Source organism: Mus musculus, chromosome 11 (assembly GCF_000001635.26).
Source record: "Mus musculus strain C57BL/6J chromosome 11, GRCm38.p6 C57BL/6J".
Classification (NCBI taxonomy): domain Eukaryota; kingdom Metazoa; phylum Chordata; class Mammalia; order Rodentia; family Muridae; genus Mus; species Mus musculus.
The window spans coordinates 44,583,071-44,606,679 of NC_000077.6; the positions used below are offsets into that span (position 1 = coordinate 44,583,071).

General features: G+C 42.5%; 2 long non-coding RNA genes across 3 annotated transcripts; one reads left to right on the forward strand and one right to left on the reverse strand.

The window, feature by feature from the left end:
- Nucleotides 1–3,246: 3,246 nt before the first annotated feature.
- Nucleotides 3,247–8,159, forward strand: 4930597A21Rik (RIKEN cDNA 4930597A21 gene). Its single transcript, NR_126460.1, has 4 exons — nt 3,247–3,280; nt 4,232–4,407; nt 6,764–6,997; nt 7,906–8,159. It is a non-coding gene; the product is annotated as an RIKEN cDNA 4930597A21 gene (long non-coding RNA).
- Gm39815 lies at nt 8,029–13,120 on the reverse strand. 2 transcript variants are annotated; one of them, XR_879811.3, is made up of 3 exons: nt 12,713–13,120; nt 8,621–8,769; nt 8,029–8,485 (listed from the first exon to the last, which is right to left on the reverse strand). It is a non-coding gene; the product is annotated as a predicted gene, 39815 (long non-coding RNA). The 2 variants fall into 2 exon arrangements; XR_879810.3 differs by having other exon boundaries at nt 8,029–8,536.
- Between the last annotated feature and the right edge of the window lie 10,489 nt (nt 13,121–23,609).

Sequence of the window (23,609 nt, forward strand, 5' to 3'; positions counted from 1 at the left end):
ATAATAGATTTCCTTGACTAGCAGGGTAATTCCCTAATGAAAAGAGTCACACTTTACCTCAAACTATTCAGAGTCATGAAAAGAAATTGAGGCTCTGCTGCTTTGAAATTCTCAAGTCTCTAGACACGAGTGTAGTTTTTACCCCTTTATTTTGGTTTGGTTGTTTTCTAACAAAGTATTTTAAAATTCCTTAAAATCTCATTTTTTTTTCCTCATTGGCCAACTTTTATTTTATATAATTTCAAACTTACAGGAAAGTTGCTAAATCCTTACCCACCCTTCAACTGTGGTGGACATCTAGACACATTTGCTTGCTTGCTTTAAAAGAATCCTTTTTGGGGATGTTATGTGTATGAGTGTTTTGCCTGTATGTGTGGTGTGTGTGTGTGTGTGTGTGTGTGTGTGTGTATGTGTGTGTGTGTGTGTGTTGAGAGAGAGAGAGAGAGAGAGAGAGAGAGAGAGAGAGAGAGAGAGAGAGACCGGTGCCCACAGATGCCAAAAGAGGATGCCAGATCCCTTGCAACTGGAGTCACAGGTGCTTCTGGACCCCACGTGGGTGCTGGGAATTGAACCTGGGTTCTCTGCAAGAGCAGCCAGTGCTCATAGCCACAAGCCGTTTCTCCAGTTCTCATATTTGCTTTCTGTTTCTCAACAAAACATACAGAACCTTTTGAGAATAAGTACAAACATAATGTCCCTTTGTCCCTAGTATGTCTGTGAACATTGACTAACACACTATGTGTCCCTTAGGGTCCCCACTTGTATTACAGAACTGTCATAGTCCTGTGATCTTCTTTGCTTAGACTGCTTTCTGATACTTTTATAACTTGCACAACATTAACATTTTTTTGAAGAAAAAAAACCCCAGTGCCGAAATGCAAATCAAAACAACCCTGAGATTCCACCTCACACCAGTGAGAATGGCTAAGATCAAAAATTCAGGTGACAGCAGATGCTGGCGAGGATGTGGAGAAAGAGGAACACTCCTCCATTGTTGGTGGGATTGCAGGCTTGTACAACCACTCTGGAAATCAGTCTGGCGGTTCCTCAGAAAATTGGACATAGTACTACCGGAGGATCCAGCAATACCTCTCCTGGGCATATATCCAGAAGAAGCCCCAACTGGTAAGAAGGACACATGCTCCACTATGTTCATAGCAGCCTTATTTATAATAGCCAGAAACTGGAAAGAACCCAGATGCCCCTCAACAGAGGAATGGATACAGAAAATGTGGTACATCTACACAATGGAGTACTACTCAGCTATTAAAAAGAATGAATTTATGAAATTCCTAGCCAAATGGATGGACCTGGAGAGCATCATCCTGAGTGAGGTAACACAATCACAAAGGAACTCACACAATATGTACTCACTGATAAGTGGATACTAGCCCAAAACCTAGGATACCCACGATATAAGATACAATTTCCTAAACACATGAAACTCAAGAAAAATGAAGACTGAAGTGTGGACACTATGCCCCTCCTTAGAAGTGGGAACAAAACACCCATGGAAGGAGTTACAGAAACAAAGTTTGGAGCTGAGATGAAAGGATGGACCATGTAGAGACTGCCATATCCAGGGATCCACCCCATAATCAGCATCCAAACGCTGACACCATTGCATATACTAGCAAGATTTTATCGAAAGGACCCAGATGTAGCTGTCTCTTGTGAGACTATGCCGGGGCCTAGCAAACACAGAAGTGGATGCTCACAGTCAGCTAATGGATGGATCACAGGGCTCCCAATGGAGGAGCTAGAGAAAGTACCCAAGGAGCTAAAGGGATCTTCAACCCTATAGGTGGAACAACATTATGAACTAACCAGTACCCCTGAGCTCTTGACTCTAGCTGCATATGTATCAAAAGATGGCCTAGTCGGCCATCACTGGAAAGAGAGGCCCATTGGACACGCAGACTTTGTGTGCCCCGGTACAGGGGAACGCCAGGGCCAAAGGGGGGGAGTGGGTGGGTAGGGGAGTGGGGGTGGGTGGGTAAGGGGGACTTTTGTTATAGCATTGGAAATGTAAATGAGCTAAATACCTAATAAAAAATGGAAAAAAAAAAAAAACCCCAGTGCCAATAGACAACTTCCCAATTGAAACTCCATTTTCTTTCTTTCTTTCTTTCTTTCTTTCTTTCTTTCTTTCTTTCTTTCTTTCTTTCTTTCTTTCTTTCTTCCTTCCTTCCTTCCTTCCTTCCTTCCTTTCTCTCTCTCTCTCTCTCTCTCTCTTATTTTCTCTCTCTCTCTCTTTCTTTCTTTCCCTTTTTTCTTTTTTTCTTTCTTTTTTTTGGATAGGCAGGGTTATATTTCAGGACATTTCTCTGGTTCACACTACACTTCCTTTATTCAAAATTAAGCGTGATAGTTGGGGTTAAGGCAAGGGCTCGGCCTGGATACAGGTTGTGTAAAGGTTCAGAGGGCTCGCTTTGTGGCTCAGAGGCAGAGCAATAGCCTCACATGCATGGCACCCTAGTCCAATCTCCACTGCAGCAAATTAGGAAGCTTTAGATATACTCTGTAATTAATGTAGAACTGTAATCTACGTCTGACACTTCAGATACAGATGATGTCATCTATACCTGAGTCAGCTCATGAAATCTAAGACTCTGGATGATGTAAGAATTAATTAATAAAAAATGGGAGTATAGGGAAGGTTCCCTTTTTATGTTAAAATCCTAATGAGTAAAATTAGAGTAAAAAATGACAGCATTAGGTTACTATTTTGCAACTGTTACTTCATTGAGGTTTCAAGCAAAAACATCAGCTTTGCAAACTCGAACATTGTTACTCCATGAATCCCTTATTAATTAGAAGAGAATTCACAGCAGCTTTCTAAGATGGAATCTTGGTGGTCAGGACCACTGTAACCAAACACTCAATATAACCAGTGCCATGACAAGCCTTTGTCATGTGCCTTTTGCTATGATTTGAATATATATATATATATATATATATATATATATATATATATTCTTCAGCATATAATCCTATATGTGGGATTACTGTTCAAGTATATCTCATAACCATAGCAGACAAACTCAAACTAGGGAACAGTGTACAAAAGAATATTTCTGCTTTCATGGTAAGCCTGATTAAATCAAAGGTCTTCTAGACAGGTGCACTACCAAAGATTACCACTAGATGTCACCATGGTCCTGCAGTTTGTTCAGTTTTCCAACTGCCTTTGTGGGTGCATCCGTTGTTCTTGGATTCTTAAAGCAGATACATTTAAGCAATTCTAACACACACAGACTTGGAAAGACCTACAAATTAAGTAAGGTTAGAGGTAATGGAGGTGGAGAACGAAGTTTTAGATTAAGTTTGTGTCTACCATTTCATACTGTGGACTGGGTGATTCCTGCTGACCCCCAGGCCCTGGTTTCCTTATGTGTAAAATGATTAGGGTAAGCTTTAAGGTAGGGATTAGGGTAGCCTTTAAGCTGATATTTTCTGATTGAAAGTGTTTCAGTGTTCTTACGAGAAATTTTTCTCTGGACCACTCTGGACCCATTACTGTTTACTCTGTCAGCCTGCCCCTCCCTCTGCCCCACACCCCCTTATTTTTTTTTAAATTAGATATTTTCTTTATTTAAATTTCAAATGTTATCCCCTTTCCTGGTTTCCTCTCCCAAAACATCCTCTCCCCCTCCCCCCTCCCCCTGCTCACCAACCCACCCACTCCTGCTTCCTGGCCCTGGCATTCCCCTATACTGGGGCATAGAGCCTTTACAGGACCAAGGGCCTATCCTCCCATTGATGACCGACCAGGCCATCCTCTGCTACATATGCAACTAGGGCCATGAGTCCCACCATGTGTTTTCTTTGATTGGTGGTTTAATCCCAGGGAGCTCTGGGGGTACTGGTTAATTCATATTGTTGCTCCTTCTATGAGGCTGCAAAACACTTCAGCTCCTTGGGTACTTTCTCAAGCTCCTTCATTGAGGACCCTGTGCTCCGTCCAATGGATGACTGTGAGCATCCACTTCTGTATTTGTCAGGCACTGGCAAAGCCTCACAGCAGACAGCTATATCAGGCTCCTATCAGCAAGCTCTTGTTGGCTTCCACAATAGTGTCTGGGTTTGGTGATTGTATATGGGATGGACCTCCAGGCCCACACCCCCTTATTTATCTCATTTGTGTTTATCTCTGTTTATGTAAATGGAAGTAAAGAGATCTCAATAATGTTACAATCACAAATGTAAACCTTTTCCCTTGCATAAGTAGAAGGTACCCAGAGGGAATAACTTAGAGACTGTAGATATGATCCAGTGGATCAGCCAGGCAAGAGGACTGGCTGCCAGTAATTCCAGAACCCGGGACGTAAAGATCCCCTTGGCAAGTTGGCTAGTGAGACTAGCCAGAATTGGAGACCTTTAGGGTTAAAGAGAGACCCTGCCTCCGTAAGTAAGGGGGGATTGATTGAAGAAGACATTTGCCTTCAACTCTGGACTACCACATTCATGCGCACACACATGCACACATGCACCACCATACATGTGCAGCCACACATATGTGACCATGAAAATATAAACACATACTGGCTCCACACATATGTATAAATACACACCCCTCCATATATATATTAGAGTGGGGTAATTAAATCTGACCTAGGTACTATGTGCTGAAGGTCAGGGCCTGGCACTTGCTGTGTTTTTGTCCTGTGTTTAGAGTTACAGAGTATTAAAGAATACTTACAGACAGACTAACCCTGAGACTTTCCTTAGGCAGATGGCAAGAAAGTGGAGACTGAAGATCTTTCTCTTAGGACAGTTCAGGATCACTGAATACTGTAGCCACAAGACAGATCACAGCGCTGCATACACCAATCACAGTGCTGCATACTCTGATTAGCGTTCTATGTGCTGATGGCAGTGTGTTATTCACTGATCACAATACTTCATGTATTCATTACAGCGCTTTATACTCCAATCACAGTGCTTCATACATTGATCACAGCATGCCACATGCTTATCTCAGAGCTTATACACCATCGCAGACCACATCAAGGCTTCACTGAATTGTCCTTCCCAGTTCTCTTGTCTTCCTCCTTCCCTCCCCCTCCTTCCTCACCTAACTCCTTTTTTTCCTCCCCTCCACTCCTTCTTTCCTCCATAATTTTCAGTGTTTTTGGTATATATGGGAAGATGTGATTAGAAGCAGTACATTATTAATCATGTCCCTCCATCTCTACTCAATCCATATTTTGCTTTAGTTTGGTATCCGTCTTGGTGTTGTGTTGCTTTGATTTCCTTTCATGGTTATGGTGATGTGTGTTTGTCATCCGTCTTCTGCTATTTAAAGTGCCCACTCCTCTGTCTACACAGAAGATATATAGCCCTCGCTGTCAGTGTCAAGCAATTATACGCCACCAAATGGCCTGTGATTTGGCATCTCCTCCTGATAAAGGCTTACGACAGATAGGACGAAGCAGAGGTCAGGAGTTCCGCTGAGTACAACCTGAGGAGATTCTTCAAATTGCTTGACTTTCATTCGAGTCCCCCAGGACACCATCAGAAAACTGGTCCCCCTCGATTCTGGTTGCAAAGCTTTTCTTCTTGAGTCTTCAGAGAGATTCTGAGTGAAGGTTTGGGAGGCCGAGCCACCGAATTGCACTCTTAACCCCCAACATCGGCTCAGCCCTTTCCAGCCTTGAGTAATTGGTTATAGTTACTCATTTGCTGGCCACAATTAGCATAGCAAATTATTGGAGCAGAGACAATTTCTTAGCTACCCCAGGTTACTAAATAATTTAAAGAGGGGGAAGACAATGGATTCCCATCAAATATGCTGTGTTTTCTTTATGCCATTAAGAAACACCATTCTAAGGTAAGAAATGTGATACAGCAATGATTTTCTGGTTTTATAAAAGTGACTTTTTAAAACCCGTATTCTCTCCCAGCCCGATGGGTTTAGCAAAGCTGAGAGGAGGGTCTTCCTGTTCAACAAAACAGCATGTTTTCCCTCTAGCTAGAGATATAAAGAAATGGGGGCTTCTTTGCAGAAGAAATTTTCTGCAAAACGGTTGATTGTAAATGAGCAAGAACGTTTTCCTATCTTGAATTCCACACTCAATCCACTCTCCTTCATGTCCTGAATTAGGTGGAGAGCCCCAAGTTTCCCCCGCCCCCAGCCTCATCGCCAAATTTACACGTGCAGGAGTAGATACCAGGGTTCATCCGAGGCACTGAACATGGAAATAAAAATGTAAGCCCAGTGGTAGGTAGGCAGAAACAGGAGAATCTGTGTGAGTTCAAAGGCATCCTGGGGCCACATAATGAGTTTCAGATCAACTTGGGGGTACAGCGTGAGGCCTCATCCCACAAAAAAACCAAGCCAAGCCAAACCAAGCCAAGCCAAGCCAAGCCAAGCCAAACCAAACCAAACCAAACCAAACCAAACCAAAACAAAACAAAACAAAACAAAACAAACCAAACCAAAACAAAACAAAAACCACCAAGACCAGGGCTGAAGAGATGACTCATTCATTGGTTAAGGTCGCCTGTTGCTCTTGTAGAGAACAGAGTTCTGTTCCCAGCACTGAGAAAGTGGTTCATAGCCACCATTATTGCTGGCCTCTGAAGGCACATAGACACACAGGAACACACACACACACACACGCATGCACACACACACATATGCACACACATGCACACATATGCACACACATGTACACAGTGTACACAGACAGGCACACACTGGTACACACACATATAAATGAATAATAAAATAAATCTTGAAAAATCCATTCCCTAACAGAAGTGTTTTCTAGCAGAAAACATATTAAGCTCTTATGAAGAATTCTTCAGGCTTCCTTGGGTCCAGTTTGTTACTGAAGAGGAGCCATGTTAAGACTTCACGACCCTCCTTGTATTCCTGGTTCCTACCCCTGCCCAACACCTTGACTCCAGCAATTCGTTATGGATGGACATCGTCTTCATAGGGGACAGCCTTCCTGGCAACACCCCTTGCAGGGGTCCTCTGAACATCACTGTAAGTTCTACTGAGCTTGTTTGTGGAATCCCGTCTCTGCCAGCCTGCCTGCTCACACTGTGGAGCCCTGCAGGGTCTCTGCAGTGCATCTGTGTCGATGGCTTCTGAGGAGGAAGATTAGATTTGTCTTTATCCGAGAACCTCAGCACTGATGGAGAGTCTAAAGGTCCCATCATCATCTCATTGCGGGCCAGTTCCCTGCCATATCGGCTTGCTGTGTTGCAAGGAACAGAAACCAGCCTTGAGCCGGTGAACTGGGAAGGGTATCAGTGTTATGGAGGAAATTAAATAGCTACAAACCAGACTGAGGAGCTCAAGCCCCAGAGAGAGCTGGACAATTACTCATGCCAGCCCTCCAACAGGATATTTATGGACTTTAAACCCACCAGGCAATTCTCTGGGCAGCACACCAACATTTCACACCCTCAGGCAAAAATGCTATGCTAGGTGACTTGGGGTGGTCCCCAAATCCTACAGTCAGTCAGATTACCCCTCCCCTCCCCCATAGAAACAGCGAGGTTGCCATAGAAGCACCCACTTTGCCCAGTCTTCCCAACCACACCCTGCTGCAGAGAGGTGTTTTAAGGCTGGGGTTGGGAGCCGGGATCTGTGTGGCCCATCTTAGGTCAGACGACTTCAGCCGGAGGCATTATGCTGACAGCAAAGATTAGCATGAGAGGAATACCAACTCGAGTGATAGGGACTGTGTGCACTCTTCAGGGGCTCTGGACAAGTTCTGGCAGTTGCAAAGCCATCTTTCCCTGAGGAGAATTTAGCTTCCCGTGTTTTTTGTTTGTTTGTTTGTTTTCTCTGATGGTTAGTCCTTGCTCCATATTCCAAAGGGCATTACAAGGGGGATCCTCTGGGGGTTCTTAAGTCAGCATGCCAATTTCTGCTTCCTCTTTCAGGGGTTCCAGGATCTGATTCGCTATTTTCTCTGCTTGGGATGCTCTCATCCCAGTCTTTACATACAATGATTTGGGCATCTTCAGAGATGAAGAAGAAACTAGAGTTCTGGCTTCAGAAGGAGACTCTGCCTCAATATACAAAGGGAAGAGCCATTGAAGAATTCACCCATTATCGCTCTCTGGTTTCTACATCCACAGTGCTCCCCATACATTAAAAAAAAAAAACAAAATAGAATAAATTACCTTTTACTGTGAGGTGTTTATGTTTTGTGTATCCATATACTAAGCTACAAATGAGAATAGAAACCTCTGACTTCTTATTTCTTTTGATAACTGTCTGGAATTGTGCACTTTTCACTAGAGTCAGCGGTAAATATGAATTAAACAAACAAATGAGTGCTATGCTCCACTGAGCACTCTATTGCAATATTCAGTATACATGCAAGGACATCACATGTGTAATTGCTTAGGGAGTTGAGATAGGGTCTCATTCTGTAGCCCAGATTTTCCTGGAACTCACCATGTAGCCAAGGCTAGCCTTCAACTTGGGGGTGATTCTCCGGCCTTAGCATCCAAACTCCTGGGGAGACAGTCACAAACCATCATGCCAGACCCTGTGTGTGTTGTTTTCCTGTTTAAATGATTCTGAGATGAACATTTGTTAATGACCACCCAAGGCAAGAAACAGGATAGTGATGGGATCCCAGGCCCTGACCTTGCCGTTTTTTGCATCTCTTTCCAGACATGATCCCTTCTGCAGCCGTAATTGCTGTCTTCCGTTGTGGAATATATACTAGCTTGTTTTGCTCATATTACCATGGGTTTACTCATCCTCAAACCACAGGGCTTGGTCTTTTCCTGTCCCTAGAAACAGATACAAATGGAAATGGAATTATACAATATGTGTTTTCCACACCTTAATTATTTCACTTGACATTGGTTTTGATTGTTCCCCCCACCCCGACTGCCGGCATGCTGCAACAAGAAGTCTGATAAATCATTTATTCAAAAAGGGACAGACTAGTAAGCCAGGTGTGGTGGTGCAGGCTACATACAGTCCCCAGTGCTTGGAAGGTTGAGGCAGGAAGATCATGACTTCAAGGCTAAACAGCTAACTCTACCCCCTGCCCTCAACTTTAACAGCAAACAAACAATACAATGGCAAAGTCACTATTAAACTGTTTAGAACTTGAAAATTAAGGGTCCTGAAAAACCAGGGCATGAAAACCAGTTCTTGTTGCTGCTGCCCAGATGTCGTCCTTGACACAGTATGTTACTGGGTAAGTGGGAATCTTGGTGACACAGGGGCAGGGATGGCTGATGATCCTCTAGCTTGAGCTTATGGCTCTGTTTTGTGGAAGCAGCAGACTAGCTGAGGGGTGTTCAGATGGGAGACAGTAGACGGCTGAGAACACTTGCTAACGTAGCCAGTGTTGTCTGAAGACTGTGTTCAAGTGCAGCAGTGGTGAGATTGATCCCCAATGACTCCCACATATCCAGCTAAAGAACCCACGCAGAAGAAACCCAAGAAATCCAGCAGGAATAGAAGTGGAAGCCAAATGTCCTGAGCGTTGCACATAGACCTCTGCCTGGTAAAATGGTAGAAGCAGCGAGCCAAGTGAAAATTCTAAAACTGAAAGATAAACCAGAAGGACAATGCAATGGTTTCAAGGTGGCAGAAGAAAGAGCTAGAAGACAACTAGTACAAATTACCTGGTCTAAAGGTGGAAAGAAGGAAAGAGAAACAGCTATTCTTAGCAGCTCATGGGAAGGAAAGCAGAAGGACCAACAGATGTTTGGTGCAGAAGGATCAGCAGACTTGCTGTGCAGAAGGACCAATGGACTTGTGGCACAGAAGGACCGATGGACCTGTGGCACAGAAGGACTGATGGACCTGTGGTGCAGAAGGCCCCACGGGCCTGTGATGGAGTCTTGGATGGAGCTGGAAACAAGAAAGTGGGGTGGGAACTTTTGAAGAAATATTGATTCTATCTTCCCCAAGGTTCTTCAAATTCTTGAAGATATATTAATATCCATCCAGAGAGCTGTGAGGATCCAAATTATATAGCTAAAGTTAACAAAAATTCCCTTATGGGGGTAGAGAGAGTCCTCAGTGGCTAAGAGCACTTGCCGCTCTTGTAGAAGATCTAGGTTCTGTTTCCAGCACCCAATCAGGCAGCTTATAACCACCTGTAAGTCCAGCTGTAGGGGCTCTGATGACCTCTTCTGACTTCTGTGGGCACTGCAGTCACGTGATTCACTTACAGCGCTCGCACGAACACACACACTTATACACAATATCAACCTTTAAAGATATATATACATATATATATATATTCAGGATCAATGTGTTTAAAATATAGTAAGAAAATATCCTCCAAAGCCTCAAGAACAACACAAAGGCACGTGCACACAAACAGACACACAATCCTGAAGGAAAAAAAAAAAACCAACCCTCTAAACACAGAATGCTTTAGAAAGTAGACTTATTCAAAACTGAACACAACGATGTCCCACAGATTGGCAAGGCCAGACAATATTTACCAGTACTCAACCGACATGGGAATACACGAGAAGAGCCGTCTGCCTGAGAGTAAGTGGCCCCACATGACAACTCCAGTCCAGGCTGAATGCCGAGCATCAGAGATGTGAGCATGCAAGGAAATACAAGTCTTTGAAAACAGATGTTTCTCACTTTGCCTTGATTTATTTTAAAGACCCAAGATTATATGAGGACACACTTATAACACCATATTACAGAGTTTATAACATACATGTAGTACCAAATACATAGCAGCAGAGAAAGAGGAGGTTAGCAGGACTCAGTCGAGAAATGCTTGTGTATTTTAATCACATTAAGTCAATATTATTCTGGAGTAGACTGTGATGAGTTAGGAAGATACTGAAATTTCTTATACAATCAGTAGTAAAATATCTAAACAAAATGCAGTAAAAAGGGAAAGAAACAGGGGACCAATGAGGTGGCTTATCAGGTAAAGGTTCTTGCTGCTAAGCTTGGGGACCTAAGATTCATCCTTGGAACATATGCAAAAGTGAAAAGAGAGAACCACTTAGCTATCTTCGGACTTCCACATGCACACTGTGACCTGTGCCCCTGTGTTATATTCAACAAAATGTTTTTCGAAGAAATAGACTAATGATAGTAACACATTGGAAATATTTTAGCTCTAAAGGAGGCAGTATATAAGGATCAGAAGAATTTAAGAAACAAATAGAAATGACATTGACAATGGCAGGAACAAACCAATTACATTAAATGTGATTGGACTAAATACCCTTCTTGAAGAGCAGAGACGGTAGGGCTGAGTAAAAAAAGCAAAATCCAATGATGTTATCTATAAGAGACCTCTATAAGATTCAAGCGCACAATTAGGTTTGAAGAAGAGGTTGGAGAATATATATCATGCAACCCGCATCTCCAAGAGGGCTGGAATGAATTCTACTTTAACATCAAACAAAATAATCTTTAAGGAATTTTACCAGAGACAAAGGATCTTTGGAAAAACAATAATAGAGACTACATAAGGAAGATATATCACTTATGTATCTCTATGCTACCAAAGTGGAGCCCTAGAACACACAAAGCAGAATCTGAAAACATTAAAAGAAGTAGATGCACAGGAAGAATACATTGAGATCTTGATGCACCACACTTAATAATTGACAAAACAGCTAGGCAGAAAATTAAGCAGAACACTAAAAGCTCAGCGCCATAATTAATCAATACAACTTAACTATAGGACAAAAATAAATAAAATAAACCATGAAGTTTCAAGTTTCTCGTTCACATGGGACATTGTCCAAGATAGATCACCCAAAAGCCAGCTCTCCATACATTCAGGAAGATTGCAGTCATACAAAGTTTGCTCTCTCACCGCAACAAAATTAAATGAAGGGCCCACCACAGTAAGGATTCTGGGAAAACCTCAAATATTTGGAAATAAAAACCACCCCCGAATAACTTATGAGTCAAGGAAGAAATCTCAGGGGAAATACAAAACTACATTTGGAACTGAATGAGAAAAAGATCAGAGTTCATGGGACAGGATGAATAAGCACAAGCAAGGAGTACTTTCTGTTTTGTAAGAGAAGAAAGGCCTGGGATCAATAGCTCTTTCCTTAGGACACCATCATCAGGAGGTAAAGAATAAATATTAGAGCAGAGATCAATGGGATAGCCTTGGCATCCCACAGAGAAAGTTCATCAAACCAAAGATGGTTCTTTTGAAGGTATCGACAAACTGATTATGTCTTTTGCAAAGCCTGATGAAGAAATAAGGCAAGAAACAAACTGTCAAAAATCTGGAATGAGGGCTAGGGCATGAGCTCAGCTAGGTAAAGGCTAAGCCCCACAGTCTGCTTTTGCAACCTGGGACACTGGTGAAAAGAAAGTAAGTTGTCTTCTTACTTCCGCAGTGCCTGCCTCGCCATAAATAAATAAATAAATAAATAAATAAATAAATAAATAAATAGATGGATTAAAACAAAACAACAACCAAAAGCATTGACATCACTACCAATCCTATGGAAACTAAAGAGTATAAATAACTATTTTCTGTTGCCATTGTTTTAAGACAGGGTCTCACTATGTAGAACAGGCTGGCCTCCATCTCACAGAGATCCTCTTGCCTTTACCTTCCAAGTGCTGGCACTAAAGGTGTGCTGCTGCTACACCCAGGAATAACTCTATGCCAGTTTGTTAGGGAACTTACGTTAAAGAAACAAACTTGCAGAAAGCCACAGGTTACTAAAATTGACTGAAGAAGAAAAGGAGGGACACGTGTACCTGTGCTCACAGAGACATTCCTTACAATTGTCACGATGCAGGACAAACCAAAAGACCAATGAGGACTGGATGAACATTATTTAGCCTTTGAAAAAAGAAGAAAAACCTTTACAATCTATGCTTCTCGTGGATGGTTGTTAGGCACATTAAGTCACCTACAAAAAGGCAAATGCTATATGGTTCCATTTGTATAAGGAATCTGGGACAGTCCACTGATGGCCACAGGAAGTAGAATTAGCATTGGGAGAAATGTGGAGGTGTGCTGTTTAGGGGCAACAGTGTTTGATTTTGCTGGATAAAGAAAGTTCTGGAGATTGGTTGCAAGACAGTGTGAACGTACTAAACTCTCCCAAATTGCACACTTGAAATGGCCACGGCACTACATTTTACACTGTACAATTTCACTACTATTTTTTTTTTTGTAAAAGAAATCCTGCTTAGCAAACATATGACTTTAACATCAGTAGACCCCATGAAAGATGCAAAGACAATGAAGGCAGGCATGGTGGCACATGCTTGTAACCCCAGAACTCAAAAGCTCAGGCAGGAGGATCAACATGAGTTCAGGCCAGGCCAGGCTGGGCTGTAGTGTGTGCTCAGAAAGAAGGAAGGAAGCAAAGAAGGGAGGGAGGGAGGGAAGGAGGGAGGGAGGGAAGGAGGGAGGGAGGGACGGAGGGAGGGAGGAAGGGAGGAAAGGAGGGGTAGAGAGACGGAGGGAGGGAGGAAGGAAGGAAATTAAATGAATTAGCAATAACAATATTTCTACAGAGAACAGTATAGATGACTTTACTGGAACATTCTATCAAATTTTAAAGAAGAAATGTCAATCTGCTATATATTTTTCTGAGGCGCTATGTAGGAACTTTTCACTGAGGCTCCCAAAACCCTCCTTCTAAAGCCAGTCAAAGATCTCACCGGGAAATAGAACTACATATGGATTTCCTTCATGAAATTCAGATACCGGAACTTGTGGCAAGATATTAAAAAGTCAAGCTTAGCGACATTTTCATGAGATGATTCAGTGTGGCAAAAGGAACTTAGGCCTGAGTTGTTAGGAGGCCAAGTGACCATGGCTGTGGAGTGCACACTTGAGGTGGGACTCCTGGGATGTCAGGAAGTGACAGGAAGTGACAGAAGTGAGCAGTCGGTGCCAGCCCATGGTAGGTGTGCCCAGTAGAACATGGCGGCTCCTCTGTGGAGCAGGGGCCATTTGGTGGGGGGGGAGGTACAGAAACCGACATCTTGTTCCAGTTTGGTGATGGTGTTTTTATTCCCTGTTGCTTTATTCATGTGAAGCTAGAGCAGTCCTCCCAGAGAAGGGGAGGTGAGGATTCCAGCCAGGCCAACCAGGTAGCAAGCTCTAACTTCAGTGAGAGATTTCTTCTTGAGTATAAAGTCCAGGGCATCCCAGGCACACATGTGTTCACGTGTAATCCTCTACACCCTAACATCCTTTCATAAATATTAACAATGATGCCACTCCACTTGCGTTGTTACAGCAACACTACCATCAGGGGTAAACTCTATTTGTTCGTGACTTGTCCCCTTTAAAAAATTGACTTTAGAGACAGTGTCTCCATGTGTATGTACCCAAGCTGGTATCAAACTTGTGGTCATCTTGCCTCAGCTATTGGAACACTGAGAGTTTATTGGATGCTCACTGCCACAGTTGATTTCTTTTTTTTTTTTTTTTTTAAATATTTATTTATTTATTATATGTAAGTACACTGTAGTTGTCTTCAGATACACCAGAAGAGGGAATCAGATCTCATTACGGGTGGTTGTGAGCCACCATGTGGTTGCTGGGATTTGAACTTCGGACCTTCGGAAGAGCAGTCGGGTGCTCTTACCCACTGAGCCATCTCACCAGCCCCCACAGTTGATTTCTATCACCCTTTTTATATATTGTGGCTTCAGTTTGTTGACAGACTCTTTAGAATATTTTAATTATATTCATAAAGACTAATTGATACTGTTTTTGTTTGTTTGTTTGTTTGCTTGCTTTTTTCCAGATAGGGTTTCTTTGTGCAGCCCTGGCTATCCCGGAACTCTCTCTGTAGACCAGGTTGGCCTTGAACTCACAGAGATCCACCTGCCTCTGCCTCCTAAGTACTGGGACTAAAGGCATGTGTCATTACTGCCTGGCTTCCATTTTTGTTGTTGTTGTTGTTGCTAGTATTCTTTTTAATGTTGATTTTGATAGGATTTGATTGATATTACTTTAATTTGAATATCCTTCTTTATTAGTTTAGAAATAACACACTCTAGTTCTATCATTTTTTTGTGTGTGTATGTGTCTCTATATGTATGTGTGTCTGTGTGTGTATATGTGTAAATTTTATGTGGGTACTGGGGATTTGAACTTGGGTCCTCATAGTTGTGTAGCAAGTACTTTGCCCTCTGTGCCATCTCCTGGCCCTAGTTTCATCATTTCACTTGTTACTTTATGCTATGGGTTGAACCATGTTCTTTTCTTTCAAAAGACACATACAAGTCTTAGACTCCCACACCTGGTCCAGTACCTGTGAATATAGTCTGACTTGGCAATGAGATTGTGGATGTAAGAAGATGAAAATGAAGTCATTAGGCTACAACCTAATTCAATATAAACTGATGTTCTTACAAGAGAGAGACCCGTGGGACAGTCAGGGATGGACGATTCTTCTGCCAGGCAAAGGTTGTTCCAAGTTGCTGTACACTAGAGGAGGCAGGAAGATCTTCCAGAGAACCCAAAAGAGAGCATGGCCTGTGGATGTCTCAACCCTGGATTTCTAGCCTTCAGAAGGGTGGGAGAATGCTTTTGCTTCCTAAGCCTTGGGGTGTGTTACACTATTATGGCAGCCTCAGGACGTTGATGTCTTAGAAAGTCAAGCTCTGTAACTCACCTACACAAGGTTATGTTATGTCTTGTGGCTCAAAAAGGAACACACGGGACCCAAAGCCAGAACTTGGGTCTCTCTGTTCTTTTGTTCCTAGTTTTCCATCTGCTGCTTAGATTGGGTTTTCTTTTTCTGGCAGGTGCTGCCCACTTTGTTTTTTATTTTGTCACACAGGGAGGTCATGCTATATTTTGAGAGGGACTTTGGTATCTGGAAAGCATCAACAAAGTTTTCGGGCAGGCTTATTCCATGCCCATAGTCTCTGCCTTCTTTATCCCACAAACAGTCCTGTGTCTAGGATCTCTTCATGATTGCCATCGCTTGCTGTCTGAAGCACAGTGATGGGTTCCTGCGGCGAGTCTGCCAGGGTGACCAACTCTCTTGGGTTTAGTGATGTGTTTTACCTGATACTCTCTTCTGGCCTCCAAGAGCGAGCGCGCGCACACACACACACACACACACACACACGACACACAAATGATTTTTTTTTGTTTTTGTTTTTTAAAGTTCTATTTGTTTCTTTTCTAATCTTGTCAAAGTTGAAATAACTTTGACAGGATTTCCCCACCTGTCTGGCAGATATTAGCAAATTTAACATTTATTTCTTTAGATATGTCAACCAGGTCTTGGTGCACATCTTGAATCCCAGGACTTGGGAGGCAGAGGCAAGTGTATCTCTGAGTTCGAGGCCAGCCTAGTCTTCAGAATGAGTTCCAGATGGTCAGGGCTACCCAGAGAAACCCTGTCTAGAAAAGAAAAAACAAAGGAAAAAACCCCCAAAACAAAAAGCAAAACACAATACAAACCCTTCCTGTAGCAAGCAATATAGGCTTGTATGTTCCAAGCTCTATAGATCCCACAAGTCTTTTTTTTTTTAAGGTTTATTTATTTATTACATGTAAGTACACTGTAGCTGTCTTCAGACCCTCCAGAAGAGGGAGTCAGATCTCGTTACGGATGGTTGTGAGCCACCATGTGGTTGCTGGGATTTGAACTTCGGACCTTCGGAAGAGCAGTTGGGTGCTCTTACCCACTGAGCCATCTCACCAGCCCCGATCCCACAAGTCTTAATATAAGAAACTGATGTTGGGGTCAGGCAGTGGTGTGCACACCTTTAATCCCAGCACTTGGAAGGCAGAGGCAGCCTGGTCTACAGGGTGAATTCCAGAACAGCCAGGGCTATACAAAGAAACCCTGTCTGAATAAAACAACAAAACAAAACAAAACAAAACAAAACAAAAAAAAAAAGAAAGAAAGAAAGAAAGAAACTGATGTTGGGCTGTAGACTGGTATAGAAGAACATATACCTTACCACAAAGTGGATTCAAAATAGATCATGCTACTCCCCCACCACATTGTTCCCCCTTGCTCTCTTCCTCTCTTGCTCTTTCTACCACACATACTTAAAATACATTCAATAACACATACTATATACCATACACATAAACACATACATAAACATACTCAACCCTCATGTGTGTGTGTGTGTGTATATATACACACACACACACACACACAAACACATACATACCATATACTATACACACAAGCACACACTCATACCAAATAGTATACATACCACACACACCTGAATTTATTCAGTCTTTCATTTTTAAGATGTTATTTTATTTTTAAAAATTAACCTTTATTTTATTTTATGTATATGGGTGTTCTGCCTGTATATATGTCCATATTCCAAGTGCATGCAATGCTGGCAGAGGCCAGAAGAAGATGCTGTATCCCTTGGTTTTCAGATGTGAGTTGGGTGAGTGTTGGGAATAGAACCAGGGTCCTCTGGGAGAGCAACCAGTTTCTTAACCACTGTGCCATTTCTTTAGCATATGTGCAGTTTTAACAATATGTCAACATGTCTACTAGGAATAAGTTGTTTCAAGCAAGTGTTCATCCTAGGCAATAGGAGCTTTCAGAGACATACAAAGAATTCATAATTTCTCTGGCTTCTTAGGCAGAGAGGTAACATTTTCCATCTATGAATACATGATCAACTTTTTGGTTGACACATAGTATCTGTACATATTCACAACAATGCCATATTTTTGTCATGTAAAAGAACAATGTTTCTCACACATGCAGAGTTAACAAAAATAGAATATTTCTATTAAAATATTTAAGAAGGGTGCTACTAGAATCAAGGATACTTCAAAGTATAAAATATTGCCAACTTAGATTATAAAACCCTTTGATTTGTAAATATAAAATAACCCACACTTTACTGATTATTAAGTTTAAAGAAGTTGTGAACAATTTGAAAAATCAGTTTCCTAAAGATGTTTGATACAAGGTGTTTTGAATGTTCAGCCTATCCCAGAAGATATTTGTTCTTACTTATATAACACACGTATCATGCCACCCAGTTTTAGAATGGTTCCCTTTTTATCCACAGTTTTCCTTTCTGTGGTTTCAGTTTCTTGGGGTCAGCTGAAAATAATAAATAGAAAATTCTAGAACTAAACAATTGCTGAGTGTTAAATTGCACACTGTTGTGAGTGGTAAGGCCAGCAGGCTTCCTGCCGCCCTGTTCCTCTTGAACTGGACATGACTCATGTATTTATCTACACATACATGCTTATGTGCTGCCCATCCTTTGGTCCCATAGCAACCACCTCAGATATCCAACTGACTGTCACAGCATCACCGTGCTGATGCTGATGCTCAGCTGACTCCTGTTTTATATAACCATGGCTCCAGGGTGCAAGGGTAGTGATGCTGGCAGTTTAATTACAGGATAGTGTTACTTGTTCCATTCCATCATTCGTTATTTGTCAGTATCTTGTCGCATCTAATTAATGGATTTAGCTTTAGCGTAGGCACACATAAGTGTATGGGAAACAAACCTGAGCAATATGACGCTCGGGGTTGTTTAGGTTTCAGGCCTCCGTCAGAGTTGTTGCAACTCACCCTTCATGGATCAGGTGAGTTGAGGATAGGAGTTCCAGGCTAGTGGACTGTAGTTTGAAAAAGTTGAGCCACGAAACAGTCATGATCATCAAGTACAGAGAGGTTGTTTTTTCCTCTTTCACAGTCATGATGAAGTCAGTGGAGGTGACTGAGTGCATAGACCCCACTGTGGTGCCACTCAGAAGCAAGATTTCCTTCCATGTGTCAGAAGCCAGCTAAACACCATTCCTGCTGTCCCTCTAGCCACTACAGCGCCTCCCTCAATCTCCAGGAGCCTGCCATCCTCAACTGCCTCTGAAACAGCTGTACCCACCCAGTCCCTTTGAACGGTCCCCACACATATCCAGCAATGGGTGCCACAGTGGAGAAGCCAAGTGTCTGTCTGGTTGCAGCCTAGTGAAGAGAGGACTCTCTTCCTCATCTGTTTAGAGGACAATGATAACTCTGTTCATACCACAGACCTGCCTGCTGTGAGGAGCAGATGGGACCAGTACAGAAAAGACTTTAAGAACAGTCGGTGACACACACAAAGCGCTCAACCATCACCCAATGATACTATTCAGTCCTTAGAAATCATAGGCACAAACTCTGTTAACTTACCTAGGGAGAGGGATATGAGAGAGAGAGAGAGAGAGAGAGAGAGAGAGAGAGAGAGAGAGAGAGAGAGAGTTTTGAATGTAGTTCAGAAATAATTAAATGCCTTCCTCGATTGAAATAGAAAGCCAATTAACAGAAGGAAGCATTTTTCTCTGTGGTATCTGGGACATATTTTTCTCATTTTCCTTTTGTAATGGGAAAATGTGAAACTCTGGTGAGGTCAATTGTTCCCCCAACAAACAGGTTTCAAATAGGGAAAGTGGGTAGGACCCTAGAGGTCTTACCATCCACGGCAGGATAGCAGTGACACCCAGGGCTCAGGCAAGCTCTTTAACCCTCTGGGTTTCTGATTCCCTAAGCATAAATTCGGGATAAACTATACCATTTTACGGTGGTGGAGGCATCAGGCTGATGGGAGGCAGATCATGAGTGCGACTGTAGTAGTTGAACTAGTTATAGAGCTGACTTTACAGGGGGCTTTGAATCCCATGGAGCAGCTTGCCCATATAACAAGGAGCCTGGAAACCAATGTGGAGCTTCTGGCTAAGTCCACATCAGTGGAAGTTAGCAGACTGAAGATTGTGTTGGAGGATTTATGGAGTGTCTTTCAGCAAGGGCTGCCGGGAAATTCTGGCTAGCTGTGGTCCAGAATAAAAGTGCTTAGAAGTTCTCCATAGAACAGTACTGCAGTGAACAGTCACCTATTTTTATTTGGGGGTGAGAGTTATTAGGGATTGAAACTAGGATCTAGATCATGCTAAGCAAGTACTCTACCATTGAGCTATATCCCAGCCCCTTTTAAGATTTTTTTTTTTTTTTAAGACTGGGATTCACTAAGCTGCCTAGGCTGGTTTTGAACTTACTCCATAGCCCAGGCAGGCCTTGGAAGTTCAATCCTCTTCTCCCTCTTCTGCTTCCTCTTCCTCTTCCCCTTCCGCTTCCTCTTCCTCTTCCGCTTCCTCTTCCTCTTCCGCTTCCTCTTCCTCTTCCCCTTCCTCTTCCTCTCTTATTCTTCCTCTTCTTCCTTTAACTCCCAGAGCAGCTAGGATTACAAGATTGGCTGAGAGGACTTTCAGGGGATATACGTACATGCATCTGTTTTAGTTAGGGATTTACTGCTGTGAACAAACACCATGACCAAGACAGCTCTTACAAGGACAACATTTAATTGGGGCTGGCTTACAGGTTCAGAGGTTCTGTCCATTATCATCAAGGCAGGAAGCATGACAGCATCCAGGCAGGCATGGTCCACATCAGTGGAAGTTAGCAGAGCTAACTGAGAGCTAACTGAGAGCTGAGAGTTCTACATCTTCATCTGAAGGCTGCTAGCAGAATGCTCACTTCCAGGCAGCTAGGATGAGGGTCTTTTTTTTTTTTTTAAAGATTTATTTTTTATTTATTATATGTAAGTACACTGTAGCTGTCCTCAGACACTCCAGAAGAGGGAGTCAGATCTCGTTACGGATGGTTGTGAGCCACCATGTGGTTGCTGGGATTTGAACTCCTGACCTTCAGAAGAGCAGTCGGGTGCTCTTACCACTGAGCCATCTCACCAGCCCTAGGATGAAGGTCTTAAAGCCCACACCCACAGTGACACACCTGCTCCAACAAGGCCACACCTCCTAATAGTGCCACTTCCTGGGCCAAGCATATACAAACCATAACAATACACACACACACACACACACACTATATTTATTTCTAGTTTGTGGATATGAGTATCTGAGTGCAGGTGTCTGTAGTTGAGAGGTATTAGACTTCTCTGGAGCCTCAGTTATAGGCAGTTGTAAGGTGCCCCACGTGGCTGCTATGAGCCATACATGGATCCTGTAAGAGCAGTATGTGCTCTTAATTGCTGAGCCATCTCTTTAGTCCTCTAAAAAAACATTTTTCTGACACAGAAAAAATATAGGTAACATTTACTGGTTTTTAATGTTTGTAACTGTACACTTCAGTGCTATCTAAAATACGTTTTGAGAGTGTGATGTTCCTAGGTTGTTGGCTGTTTTCCTGTTTATTTGTGATGCTGGAGATCTAACTCAGGACCTTGGGGCTAAGCTAGGCAAGCATTCTGCCTTGGAGTTACATCCCCAACCCCTGGATGAATAAGAATTCCAAAACAGTGTTTTCATTTCAGTCATAATCTTAAAAGGTTAAACATCACTAGACTCATCTAGGCAATTAGTAGAAAACTGAATATTGGCCCAGCATTTTCAAGCTCAAATTTTATTCTGTGCTTATTGGTGCTAGCAGTGATCCATAATTGTCATAGTCTTTTTAATGCTAAAGTGATCACTTTAAGCTTTTTCTATGCAATGTAAATTAAGGAAGATTTTTGCAGTAGCTCCAAACAACAGAAAAATAGTAGAAAATGGGCCATCTCAGAAGACATATTATATAAACACGCCACACCCCCAAGGAACCTACTTAATTGAAATCAGAACTATGTTGACATTTTGGTTGGTGGCAATTTCATTTCCACAAAATAACATGATATTGAACACATTTTATTGTTTATTTTTACATCTTCAATTTTGTGGGGTTTCCCTTGTAATTTACTTTAGAATTTGGTTTTCATGGTTGTGTTTATTTATTTGTTTGTTTTATTTTTGAGTTCGTGTATCATTTGTAGGTCTAGCTGCTCTGAAACTTCTCATGTAGACCAGACTTGCCTTGAGATTATAGAAATCTCCCTGCCTCTGCCCTCTGCTTCCTGAGCTCTGCCACGACCCAGAACTGAAGGCATGCGTTCACCCTACACAGTTGCTCATTAGTTATATAAGAACTAATTCATAGTCTTAATGTTAATCTCAGAGATGGGAGGAGAAAGATCACTTACCCAAATCATCATGGCCAAATTAATGAAAGCCAGCTTTTAAAAATTCCTGTGCGTGGGCTGCCTCCCATGTAGGTGGGGGCTTTGAAGTCTGCACTGCATGTGAGGAAGAGAAGGCTTTTCTATCTCAGCGCTTGGGGTTTCCAAATGAAAGGTTTGGTGGGAAAAATAGGCAGCGTTCCAGGGGCAGAACAGAAACCCAACAAGCTGGTCTCTCCTGAAACAAAGACATGATGGCAAGGTGGGAATAACAAGGTAGCCATAGCAACCCAACAAAGTAGTCCTAGGTGGTGGTCATGCAATCCTTCCAAATTCAGGTAGAGTTGCAAGAGAATTACAAACATTTTGAAGCAATGGCATGATTGCCATTCCTGGAACGTGCAGTGCAGAACCATTTTTCATTAAGATGACAGGTGGGGGTATAGTACAATTCTTGGAAAACAGAGGTTTAATCACAAACAGGAATGAACGTAGTTTGTCTCTACTAAAAGACAACTCTTAAGCCTATGATGGAGGCAGGGTGGTTCTTCACTTTGCCTGTCAAAAAATATGCAATCAATTAAAAAAGAAGCAATGTACACATAAATTGGTTAACAGAGCTTTTCTAAAAAGGTGTCTGTCTGTGGTTCAGTTTGAACGTCTACCCAACAGAGGTAGTTTTCTTCTACAAAAGGCTTGCATTTGACATAGGAAGCTGCACCCGTCAGCACAGGCTGATATGAGTTGTGTTACCCAGCAGGTCCGGGTTCTCAGTGGGTTCAGCATTTGCTGACCTTCCACCCACTGCGTACTGTTGGCGATCAGGAGCTCCTCACAGCAGAAGGCAAACTGATGTGTCCACCTCTGCTTTTGGAAGAAGTGACCTGAGCGCACTCTCATCTCCCATTGGATGCTGTGTAGTCAGTAAAGAAGAAGGCTGCATCGAATTCCCAGGACAAGACTGCCATCTTCTTGGACACCCAGGAGAATGGAACCAGGTATCTGTTTAACAGCAGAAACATCGTGAAGCATCTTCTATACAGAAGTGCCCTATAGAGTTGGTAAGTTCCTTCTTTCCCCTCCTTCCCCCTTCCTTCTTTCTTCACTTCCTTGTTTATTTCCCAGAGGGTCTCTTTATGTAGCCTTGACTGGCCTGGAACTCACCACATAGACCAAGCTGGCCTCAACTCAGAAATGCTCCTGCCGCTGTCTTTCCGGTACTGAGATTAAAGGCGTGTGCCACCAAATCCAGAGATGGTCGGATACTTTCTCTTCTCTGGGAAAGTTGCAGGCAGCAGTGGGCCACATTGAAGCTCAGCAGCCATGGTGCAGGCAAAGCTTGACTTTACCCTGTTGACAGGTGTCAAGGCAGTAACAACTCTCTGCCAGCGTTCAGTTATTATCTAAATGAAGGAAGCTGCATTGTTGGTAACCAGTCATGCTACTCCAAAGACGAAAAATAAATCTTAATGGCTTCATCCACAACATTAGTGGCACAGTCAATATTTCTCACAAAAGTTTCCGGGAAATCCACTGGAAGTTTCTTTAGGGGATCAGCTCATGAAAATCTGGAAAGAATCTTTAAACTTGTTTGGTATAGAAGCTAGGAAGTGACAAAGCCTTCCCCATGCTTCAAATCCATCATCTTCAGTTTTCTAACAGAGCCCCACATTTAAACTGAGGCGGA